Source organism: Vicia villosa, linkage group LG1 (assembly GCF_029867415.1).
Source record: "Vicia villosa cultivar HV-30 ecotype Madison, WI linkage group LG1, Vvil1.0, whole genome shotgun sequence".
In the NCBI taxonomy this organism is placed as follows: Eukaryota; Viridiplantae; Streptophyta; class Magnoliopsida; order Fabales; family Fabaceae; genus Vicia; species Vicia villosa.
In genome coordinates, this window is record NC_081180.1 from 250,364,335 (window position 1) to 250,377,492 (window position 13,158).

Sequence of the window (13,158 nt, forward strand, 5' to 3'; positions counted from 1 at the left end):
ACCTCTTTGGTTGCTTTGGTATGAGGATTTTCTATGATTCGACCAACTTCCTTCTTGCTGACTTCAACCAATTGAATTGTTGTGGCCACCTCTACCTTTATTTCCATTCCAACTTCCTTTGCCTTTGTTTGCCGACTGAGACTGCAAAGCTACATCACTCTTCGACTTCCTTACTGCTATTTCAGCCACTCGTTGTTCATGAGATTCAAGCGTCCCTTTAAGCTCTTCATATATATATATATATATATATATATATATATATAGGGTTAATGAACTTTTTGATCCCTCTAAATATTGCAAATTTCGTTTTTAGTCCCTCCAAAATTTTCCTTTAAGAAATCGTCCCTTCAAAATTTTTCGTCTAAATTATTGGTCCCTAACGTCAAATTTGCTAGAGATTAGCTACGACTTTAGCCACCGATTAGCTACGAAATTTGACGTTAGGGACCAATAGTTCGGAAGAAAAATTTTGAAGGGACGATTTCTTGAAGGAAAATTTTGGAGGGACTAAAAACGAAATTTGAAATATTTAAAGGGACGAAAAAGTTCATTAACCCATATATATATATATATATATATATATATATATATATATATATATATATATATATATATATATATATATATATATATATATATATATGATAAATAGTGAGGATTAAAATAAAATGTGATTAGCCTAAGTTGAAGGCTATGACAAAACATCTAAAATTAAAAGAGAAAAAGACAACCGAGTTAAAAGATTATTAATTTTGATATAATTTTATTACCAACATTATATAGTCGGAATTAATAAATTCATGAACCATAAAATTTCAAATGAAAAAAATAAATAAAAATACAATTATTTGGTGCCATCACAATAACCAAACCAATAATTGATAACTAAGGAATATTGTCCTCCTTTTATTCATAGTGTTTGAGTACTCTCTTGAAATTTGTAGTCATACAATCTTTATTGTTTTTCTAACAAATGTGCATTGGTAGTCGATGCACTTCCATATGAAATGTAATACTTTTCGACATTCATGATATTGAATTTCTTTTTCTTCTCTAAAAACATAGACTATCATATGCAATTTATGGAATTTCTTTCCCTTCTCTAACAACGTGGTCTATCATATGCAATTTCTTGAAATTATTTTTTTTCTCCAAAAACGTGGACTATCATATGGAATTTCTTTCCTTTCTCCAAAAATTTGAACTATCGTAAGGAATTTCATAAATTTCAACCCCTTCTCTAAAAACGTGGACTATCATATGCAATTTCTGAAATTTCTTTCCCTTCTCGAAAAAATTGGACTAACATATGAAATTTCATGAATTCCTTTCCCTTCTCTATAGACATGGACTATCATATGAAATTTCTAGAATTTCTTTTTCTTCTCCTAAAACATGCACTATCATATGCAATTTATGGAATTTCATTCCCTTCTCTAAAAACGTGGTCTATCGTATGCAATTTCTTAAATTTTTTTCCTTCTCCAAAAACATGGACTATCATATGGAATTTTTGGATTTTCTTCCCCTTCTCCAAAAATGTGGACTATCATAAGCAATTTCAGAAATTCCAATCCATTCTCTAAAAGCGTGGACTATTATATGCAATTTCTGGAATTTCTTTCCCTACTACAAAAAGGTGGACTAACATATTAAATTTTTGGAATTTCTTTATGGTCTATCATATGCAATTTCTTGAATTTCTTTTCCTTCTTCAAAAACGTGGATTATCATATGGAATTTCTTGAATTTCTTTCCCTTCTCCAAAAATGTGGATTATCGTAAGGAATTTCGAAAATTTCAATCCCATATCTAAAAACGTGGAGTATCATATGCAATTTCTGGAATTTCTTTCCCTTCTCCAAAAGAGTGGACTAACATATGCAATTTCTAGAATTCTTTTCCTTTCTATATAGATGTGGACTATCATATGAAATTTCTGGAATTTCTGTCTCTACTCCAAAAACATAGACAATCATATCCAATTTATGGAATTTCTTTCCCTTCTCAAAAAACGTGGTCTATCATATGCAATTTCCTAAATTTTTTTCCTTCTCCAAAAACGTGGACTATCATATAGAATTTATGGATTTTCTTCTCCTTCTCCAAAAATGTGGACTATCTTAAGCAATTTCTGAAATTCCAATCCCTTCTCTAAAAACGTGAACAATCATATGCAATTTTTGGAATTTTTTCCCTACACCAAAAAAGTGGACTAACATATACAATTTCTAGAATTTCTTTCCCTTCTCTATAAACGTTGACTATCATATGAAATATTTGGAATTTCTTTTTCTTCTCAAAAAACATTGACTATCATATGCAACTTATGGAATTTCTTTCCCTTCTCTAAAAACATGGTCTATCATATGCAATTTCTTAAATTTATTTTCCTTCTCCAAAAACATGGACTATCATTTGGAATTTGTGGATTTTCTTCCCCTTCTCCAAAAATGTGGACTATCACTAGCAATTTCTGCAACTCCAATCCCTTCTCTAAAAACGTGAATTATTATATGCAATTTCTAGAATTTCTTTTCCCTTCTCTATAGACGTGGACTATCATATGAAATTTATGGAATTTCTTTCTCTTCTACAAAAACATGGACAATCATATCCAATTTATGGAATTTCTTTCCCTTCTCTAAAAATGTGGTCTATCATATGCAATTTCTTGAATTTCTTTTCCTTCTCCAAAAATATGGACTATCATATGGAATTTATGGAATTTCTTTCCCTTTTCCAAAAATATGGACTATCATAAGCAATTATGAAATTTCTATCCCTTTTCTAAAAACATGGACAACCATATGCAGTTTATGGAATTTCTTCCCCTTCTCTAAAAACGTTGTTTATCATATGCAATTTCTTGAATTTCTTATCCTTTTCCAAAAACAGGGACTATCATATATAATTTTTGAAATTTCGATCCCTTCTTCAATAATGTGGCCTATCATATGGAATTAATTAAGTTTCTATCCCTTCTTTAAAAACGTGAGCTATCATATGCAATTTCTGGAATTTCTTTCCCTTCTCCAAATAAGAGGACTAACATATGCAATTTTTGAAATTCCTCTCCCTTCTCCATAGAAGTGGACTATCATATGAAATTTCTGGAATTTCTTTTTCTTCTCCAAATATATGGACTATCATATGCAACTTATGGAATTTCTTTCCCTTCTCTAAAAACATGGTCTATCATATACAATTTAATAAATTTCTTTTCCTTCTCCAAAAACATGGACAATCATATGGAATTTCTGGATTTTCTTCCCCTGCTCCAAAAATGTGGACTATCATAAGCAATTTCTACAACTCCAACCCCTTCTCTAAAAACGTGGACTATTATATGCAATTTCTTGAATTTCTCTCCCTACTCCAAAAAGGTGGACTAACATATGCAATTTCTAGAATTCCCTTCCCTTCTCTACAGACGTGGACTACCATATAAAATTTCAGGAATTTCTTTTTCTTCTCCAAAAATATGGACTATCATATGGAATTTATGGAATTTCTTTCCCTTTTCTAAAAACACGGTCTATCATATGAAATTTCTTGAATTTCTTTTCCCTCTCAAAAAACGAGGATTATCATATGGGATTCTTGGAATTTCTTTCCCTTCTCCGAAAATGTGGACTATAATAAGAAATTTCGGAAATTTCAATCCCATATCTAAAAACATGGAGTATTGTATGCAATTTCTGGAATTTCTTTCCCTTCTCCAAAAGAGTGGACTAACATATGCAATTTCTAGAATTATTTTCCCTTCTCTATAAACGTGGACTATCATATGAAATTTCTGGAATTTCTTTCTCTTCTCCAAAAACATGGACAATCATATCCAATTTATGGAATTTCTTTCTAAAAACGTGGTTTATCATATGCAATTTCTTGAATTTCTTTTCCATCTCCAAAAACATGGACTATCATATAGAATTTTTGAAATTTCGAACCCTTCTCCAATAATGTGGCCTATCATATGGAATTATTTAAATTTCTATCCCTTCTTTAAAGACGTAGACTATCATATGCAATTTCTAGAATTTCTTTCCCTTCTCCAAAAAAGTGGACTAACATATGCAATTTTTGGAATTCCTTTCCCTTCTCCATAGACGTGGACTATCGTATGAAATTTCTGGAATTTCTTTTTCTTCTCCAAAAATATGGACTATCATATGTAATTTATGGAATTTCTTTTCCATCTCCAAAAACATGGTCAATCATATGCAATTTCTTGAATATCTTTTCCTTCGCCAAAAACGTGGACTATCATATGGAATTTCTGGAATTTCCTGCCCTTCTTCAAAAATGTGTATTATCGTAAGGAATTTCGGAAATTTCAATCCCTTCTCTAAAAACTTACACTATCATATACAATTTCGGGAATTTCTTTCCCTTCCCCAAAAGAGTCGACTAACATATGCAATTTCTAGAATTCCTTTCCCTTCTATATAACTTGGACTATCATATGAAATTTGTGAAATTTCAGTTTCTTCTCCAAATACATGGACTATCATATGCAGATCATGGAATTTCTTTCCCTTCTCGAAAAACGTGGTCTATCATAAGAAATTTCTTAAATTTCTTTTCCTTCTCCAAAGACGTGGACGATCATATGGAATTTCTGGATTTTCTTCCCCTTCTCCAAAAATGTGGACTTTCATAAGCAATTTCTGAAATTCCTATCCTTTCTCTAAAAATGTGGCCTATCATATGCAATTTCTGGAATTTCTTTCTCTATTCCAATAAAGTGGACTAACATATGCAATTTCTAGAATTCCTTTACCTTCTTTATAGACGTGGACTATCATAAGAAATATCTGGAATTTTTATTTCTTCTCCAAAAACATTGACTATCATATGCAACTTATGGAATTTCTTTCCCTTCTCTAAAAACGCGGTCTATCATATGCAATTTTTTGAATCTCTTTTCCTTCTTGAAAAACGTGGTCTATCATATGGAAATTCTGGAATTTCTTTCCCTTCTCCAAAAATGTGGACTATCATAAGCAATTCTGAAATTTCTATCCTTTTTCTAAAAACGTGGACTATCATATGCAATTTCCGGAATTTCTCTCCTTTCTCCAAAAAAGTGGACTAACATATACAATTTCTGGAATTCCTTTCCCTTCTCTATAGACGTGGACTATCATATGAAATTTCTAGAATTTCTTTCTCTACTTCAAAAACATGGACAATCATATCCAATTTATGGAATTTCTTTCCCTTCTCTAAAAACATGGTCTATCATATGCAATTTCCTAAATTTTTTTCCTTCTCCAAAAATGTGGACTATCATATGAAATTTATGGATTTTCTTCTCCTTCTCCAAAAATGTGGACTATCATAAGCAATTTCTGAAATTCCAATCCCTTCTCTAAAAACGTGGACAATCATATGCAATTTCTGGAAATTCTTTCCCTACTCCAAAAAAGTGGACTAACATATGCAATTTCTAGAATTCATTTCCCTTCTCTATAAACGTGGACTATTATATGAAATATTTGGAATTTTTTTTCTTCTCCAAAATCATTGACTATCATATGCAACTAATGAAATTTCTTTCCCTTCTCTAAAAACATGGTCTATGATATGTACTTTCTTAAATTTCTTTTCCATCTCCAAAAATATGGACTATCATATGGAATTTCTCGATTTTGTTCCCCTTCTCCAAAAATATGGACTATCATAAGCAATTTCTGAAACTCCAATCCCTTCTCTAAAAATGTTGACTATTATATGCAATTTCTAGAATTTATTTCCCTACTCCAAAAAGTAGGACTAACATATGCAATTTCTAGAATTCCATTCCCTTCTCTACAGACGTGGACTCACATATAAAATTTCTGGAATTTCTTTTTCTTCTCTAAAAACATGGACTATCATATGGAATTTATGGAATTTCTTTCCCTTTTCTAACAACATGGTCTATCATATGCAATTTCTTGTATTTCTTTTCCCTCTCCAAAAACGTGGATTATCATATGGAATTCCTGGAATTTCTTTCACTTCTCATAAAATATGGACTATTATAAGGAATTTCGGAAATTTCAATCCCATATCTAATAACGTGGAGTATCGTATGCAATATCTGGAATTTATTTACCTTCTCCAAAAGAATGGACTAACATATGCAATTTCTAGAATTCTTTTCCCTTCTCTATAGACGTGAACTATCATATGAAATTTCTGGAATTTCTTTCTCTTCTCCAAAAACATGGACAATCATATCCAATTTATGGAATTTCTTTCTCTTCTCTAAAAACGTGGTCTATCATATGCAATTTATTGAATTTCTTTTCCTTCTACAAAAAACGTGGACAATCATATGGAATTTATGGAATTTCTTTCCCTTCTCCAATAATGTGGACTATCATAAGAAATTCTGAAATTTCTATCCCTTTTCTAAAAACATGGACTATCATATGCAATTTCAGGAATTCCTTTCCTTTCTCCATAGACGTGGACTATCATATGAAATGTGGTTTATCATATGCAATTTCTTGAATTTCTTTTCCTTCTCCAAACACATGGACTATCATATAGAATTTTTGAAATTTCGATCCCTTCTTTAAAAATGTGGCCTATCATATGGAATTATTTAAAATTCTATCCCTTCTTTAAAAACGTGGACTATTATATGCATTTTTTGGAATTTCCTTCCCTTCTCCAAAAAAGTGGACTAACATATGCAATTTTTGGAATTCCTTTCCCTTCTACATAGACGTGGACTATCATATGAAATTTCTGGAATTTCTTTTTCTTCTCCAAAAATATGGACTATCATATGCAATTTATGGAATATCTTTGCCTTCTCTAAAAACATGGTCAATCATATGCAATTTCTTTAATATCATTTCCTTCTCCAAAAACGTGGACTATCATATGGAATTTCTTGCCCTTCTCCAAAAATGTGGATTATTGTAAGGAATTTCGGAAATTTCAACACCTTCTCTAAAAACGTTGACTATCATATACAATTTCTGGAATTTCTTTCCCTTCTCCAAAAGAGTGGACTAACATATGCAATTTCTAGAATTCCTTTCCCTTCTATATAGACGTGGACTATCATAGGAAATTTATGAAATTTCTTTTTCTTCTCCAAATACATGGGCTATCTTATACAGTTTATGAAATTTCTTTCACTTCCCTAAAAACGTGGTCTATCATATGCAATTTCTTAAATTTCTTTTCCTTCTCCAAAGACGTGAACTATCATATGGAATTTCTGGATTTTCTTCCCCTTCTCCAAAAATATGGACTTTCATAAGCAATTTCTGAAATTCCAATCCCTTCTCTAAAAATGTGGCCTATCATATGCAATTTATGAAATTTCTTTCCCTATTTCAATATAGTGGACTAACATATGCAATTTCTAGAATTCCTTTACCTTCTTTATAGACGTGGACTATCATATGAAATATCTGGAATTTATATTTCTTCTCCAAAACATTGACTATCATATGCATAATACGGAATTTCTTTCCCTTCTCTAAAAACGTGGTCTATCATATGCAATTTCTTGAATTTCTTTTCCTTCTCCAAAAACGTGGACTATCATATGGAATTTCTTTCCCTTCTCCAAAAACGTGGACTATCATAAGCAATGATGAAATTTCTATCCCTTCTCTAAAAACTTGGACTATCATATGCAATTTCCGGAATTTCTTTCCCTTCTCCAAAAAAATGGACTAACATATGCAATTTCAGGAATTCCTTTCCCTTCCCCATAGACGTGGACTATCATATGAAATTTCTGGAATTTCTTTTTCTTCTCCAAATACATGGACTCTCATATGCAATTTTTGGAATTTCTTTCCCTTTTCTAAAAAAGTTGCCTATCATATGCAATTTCTTGAATTTATTTTCCTTCTACAAAAACATCGACTATCATATGGAATTTATTAAATTTCTTTCCCTTCTCCAAATATGTGGACTATCATATGGAAGTTTTTAAATTTCTATCCCTTCTTTAAAAACATGGACTATCAGATGAAATTTCTAGAATTCCTTTCCCTTCTCCAGAAAAGTGGACTAACATATACAATTTTAGGAATTCCTTACCCTTATCCATAGAAGTGGACTATCATATGAAATTTATGGAATTTCTTTTTCTTCTCCAAAAACATGGACTATCATATGCAATTTATGGAATTTCTTTGCCTTCTCTAAAAACATGGTCTATCATATGCAATTTCCTAAATTTTTTCCTTCTCAAAAAACGTGGACTATCATATGGAATTTCTGGATTTTATTATCCTTCTCCAAAAATGTGGACTTTCATAAGCAATTTCTGAAATTCAAATACCTTCTCTAAAAACGTGGACACTCATATGCAATTTCTAGATTTTCTTTCCCTACTCCAAAAAAGTGGACTAACATATGCAATTTCTAGAATTCCTTTCCTTTCTCTATAAACGTGGACTATCATATGAAATATCTGGAGTTTCTTTTTCTTCTCCAAAAATCTTGACTATCATTTGCAACTTATGGAATTTCTTTCCCTTCTCTAAAAACGTGGTCTATCATATGCAATTTCTTAAATTTCTTTTCCTTCTCCAAAAACATGGAATATCATATGGAATTTCTGGATTTTCTTCCCTTCTCCAAAAATGTGGACTATCATAAGCAATTTCTGAAATTCCAATCCCTTCTCTAAAAACGTGAACTATTATATGTAATTTACGGAATTTCTTTCCCTATTCCAAAAAGGTGAACTAACATATGCAATTTCTAGAATTCCTTTACCTTCTTTATAAACATGGACTATCATATGAAATATATGGAATTTCTTTTTCTTCTCCAAATACATTGACTATCATATGCAACTTATAAAATTTCTTTCCCTTCTCTAAAAACGTGGTCTAACATATGCAATTTCTTGAATTTATTTTCCTTCTCCAAAAACGTGGACTATCATATGGAATTTATGGAATTTTTTTCCCTTCTCCAAAAACGTGGACTATCATAAGCAATTGTGAAATTTCTATCCCTTCTCTAAAAGCGTGGACTATCATATGTAATTTCCGGAATTTCTTCCCCTTCTCCAAAAAAGTGGACTGACATATGCAATTTCAAAAATTCCTTTCCCTTCCCTATAGACGTGGACTATCATATGAAATTTATGGAATTTCTTTTTCTTCTCCAAATACATGGACTCTCATATGCAATTTTTGGAATTTCTTTCCCATTTCTAAAAAAGTTGCCTATCATATGCAATTTCTTGAATTTATTTTCCTTCTACAAAAACATCGACTATCATATGGAATTTATTAAATTTCTTTCCCTTCTCCAAATATGTGGACTATCATATGGAAGTTTTTAAATTTCTATCCCTTCTTTAAAAACGTGGACTATCAGATGAAATTTCTAGAATTTCTTTCCCTTCTCCAGAAAAGTGGACTAACATATACAATTTCAGGAATTCCTTACCCTTATCCATAGAAGTGGACTATCATATGAAATTTCTGGAATTTCTTTTTCTTCTCCAAAAACATGGACTATCATATGGAATTTATGGAATTTCTTTCCCTTCTCCAAAAAAGTGGACTGACATATGCAACTTCAGAAATTCCTTTCCCTTCTCCATAGACGTGGATTATCATATGAAATTTCTGGAATTTCTTTTTCTTCTCCAAATACATGGACTATCATATGCAATTTTTGGAATTTCTTTCCCTTCTCTAAAAAAGTTGCCTATCATATGCAATTTCTTGAATTTATTTTCCTTCTACAAAAACATCGACTATCATATGGAATTTATTACATTTCTTTCCCTTCTCCAAATATGTGGACTATCATATGGAAGTTTTTAAATTTCTATCCCTTCTTTTAAAACATGGACTATTAGATGAAATTTCTAGAATTTCATTCCCTTCTCCAAAAAAGTCGACTAACATTGTAATACCCCGTATTTAATAATATGCTCTAATGCTATTAGCTGACACTGAGGTTTTATTAATTGGTGCATTAGAGATACTTTTGGACATTTAAGTTAGTAGTATTAACTTAAGACTTTTTTTTCTTATATTCCTTCCTTTTTGCTTTTCTTCTTCATTCTACAACAAAAGGCAAAATTAGAGAGAAGAAGTAGAGAGAAGGAAGAGCAAGAGGAGAAAAGAGGAAAAGCTTGGATCTTCATCACTTCTCCGCCAAATCGACTCATCTTTGTCATCAACGACTCGTAATCGAGGTGGGTTCTAGTTAGAAACTTATAGCTTTTGAATTATGGATGAAAATCATAAGTTTTGCTTTTGGGGTTTTTATAGAAAAACCTAGGTTTTGAATCAAATCTTGAATGTTCATGATTGAGTGTTGTAAATCACAAGTGTACCATGTGTGTGTTGTTTCTAGGCTTTAGTGTTGTTTGGAACAGGTTTAGATGTGGAAATGGTTGGATTGAACCATGGGATTAAGCAAGATAACAGAGCTGGAAATTCTGTTTTCGCGCGCTTCGCGGCGCGAACTATAGGTAGCGGCGCGAACCATGCAGAAGAATTTTGGGGTTTTGGTTCTGCCATCTGTACGCGGCGCGTACAAGAGTTCGCGGCGCGAACACTATGGGAATTTTGTGAGGTTTTCCACTGCCCGAGGTTGGCGGCGCGAATAACTGTTGGCGGCGCGAACTGAAGCCTTTTCTTAACAAAATTTAGTTTATTGAAATAAATTGTTTCGACCATAACTTTTGAACCGTAACTCTGTTTTAATCGCCGTTCGAAGCAGTAGGAGGCTAGAAGCGTGTACTTTCTAGTAGTGTAGGTTTTGGGAACAAAAGGGGATTTATTTAATCGAGAGTCGGGAGTTTGCTTGATTACTTGGGTTATTTATCGTTCGGAACCATGTGAACGGTGTGCTTTTGGTATGATGAACATGTACTCTATAATTGTGATAAATTGCCATTGTTTATAGAAAATGATGATAATCGTTGGTTGAATCCTATTGCATGTGGATGGATATGCCTTTGTTATAATATGTTATATCAAAGAGGTTTGAATAACTTCATTGTTATATGAATAAAGGATAACTGAGGAAAACTAGGATTTGTTAGGTGTGTGTAACTTAACAAAGAAAACCTAGGATGAGACATTATATGGACATACGTGTGTTTAGAATTTTATGAAGAAAGGCTAACAGGCCTAGTGATTTGCGTGAGCAATCACCATTGTATGACGTACTAATCGGAACTACTTTACTTCTTTATTTCTTTATTTTTCTTTTGAATGCTAATAGGCATTCCATGTGCAGAGAGGCACTGTGCAGAGAGGCACTATTAATCTTGGCAGGTTTGATTCCCGCTTTTGTGTACGAATGGAACCTAACAGGGTAGAGACTTGTGATGGTGTACAGGCCATGTGAAGTGACGATTCATGAGGGAAGGCTCATGAGTCCGAATCCATTTCGTATGTCAAGATTTCCCAAAGGATCCATGACTCGTGCCACCTCCTAGACGTAGAAGGGGACGGGAATAGAGGGATACCTTGGTAACGGTTTTCTGATTAGTAATATTGTGGTTGAGTTGTTGAACTCTATGTATGATTCCATATAATGTTAGTGTGTGACTCAAGGTCTAGTTCCTTTTTGAATTGAGATTGATAGACTAGAACCTTGTAAAGCCGAGAGGATCCATAGGATAGGGATCTCACTGAGATTATTTTATCTCACCCCATTATAAATTGATTTCAGGTACTACAGGTTCCGCGAAGGGTAAGGAGAAAGCAGTTTGATTCCTTATTCCTTATGTTTCTTTTGGATATAGCGAAGCTTCCGTTGTGGATTTCTTTTGTGATCATTGTTTGATCTAGTTCTTAGCTTTTGTTTTGAACATCTTGTATGTATTATGCCATTGGTAGAACTTTTGTATTTTGGGCATTAATATGTATAATGTGTTGACTAGGAACTTATAAGTATTTTCAGTACCAAATACTTGGATTCATGTATACATATATGCTTTGATGTATGTATTTATATATGGGTGTTACAGTTGGTATCAGAGCAGGTCGTATCCTCGACCTAGCCATGAGATATTATAAGTGCTTCTTCTGTCCAGGATGTGTTGTGTTCCCATGAATTTTGCAGCAGAATCAGTTCATGCTGCAGATGATGCAACAGATGAATGGCGGTCATAATGTTCCCGTGGTTGTGCCCGAAGCTGTAGGTGGGACTTTGTTAGCTGAAGATTTCGTCTTGTAATATTTGTCCTTCGAAGAAGTGGAAAATCGAAGGAAAGATGGTTACTGATGGCCATCCCTTAAAAATAAAAGATGGCTACTGATGGCCATGCTTCGAGAATAAAGATTTCTAAGTTCGTTATGAAGATAATGAATACTGAAAGTTAGTGAAAGTATGTGTCTTCGGGGACTTAGACAAAATTTATAAAATATATTCAAGTATTACTACTTAGCGTGTTTTCGTAGTGTTTTTAATACACTGCCACGCGTCGAAGACGGACTCAGGCGGGAAGATTTGAAATTCGAAGACGGTTTTGTAACTGTCCAAGTAACAGATGGCGTCGCTGGAAGTTCTTATGAGAGACGTGGCAGCAGATTAGTGTAGGACCGTTAAGGTCGAAACTAGTATAAATAGGAGTCTTAATGTTAGGATTCTGTGTGTTCATTTTGTACAAATCACTCACATATTTACTCTAGTATCAAGTGTTAAGAGAAAGAGTTCGCTGAGAAAATGTACGTATGACACCACCACTTTAATACATGTGTATTATCTTTCATTTTCAAATATCTTTCAGAATTACTGCATTCCATTTACTTCTTGCCATTTACATTTCTGTATCTTTACTTTAATGTCATTTACTTTCGAATTACTTTCATGTCATTTATTTTCAAAGTCTTTAACGTTTCTGCATTCTAAGATTCTTTACGTTTTAACAGTCCTTTTAGTTTCATATGTTATGTTACTTATCTTTTCATTGAAATCATACTTACATATAACAAAGTGATTATCAAGATTACTTGTTCTTTAATCGAACAACGCTTATTGAAGAAGACGAATCATGAATATGGTTCAAATGAACATTGATAACAATCTTTTTGACTATGTGTCCTAGGATCAATCTAGTCGATCCTGCGAGTAACCAAATCATATTTATTATAGTTTGGAAGACTAGCGGTTGTTTACCGGAAATCACCGTAAACAAATTGGCAC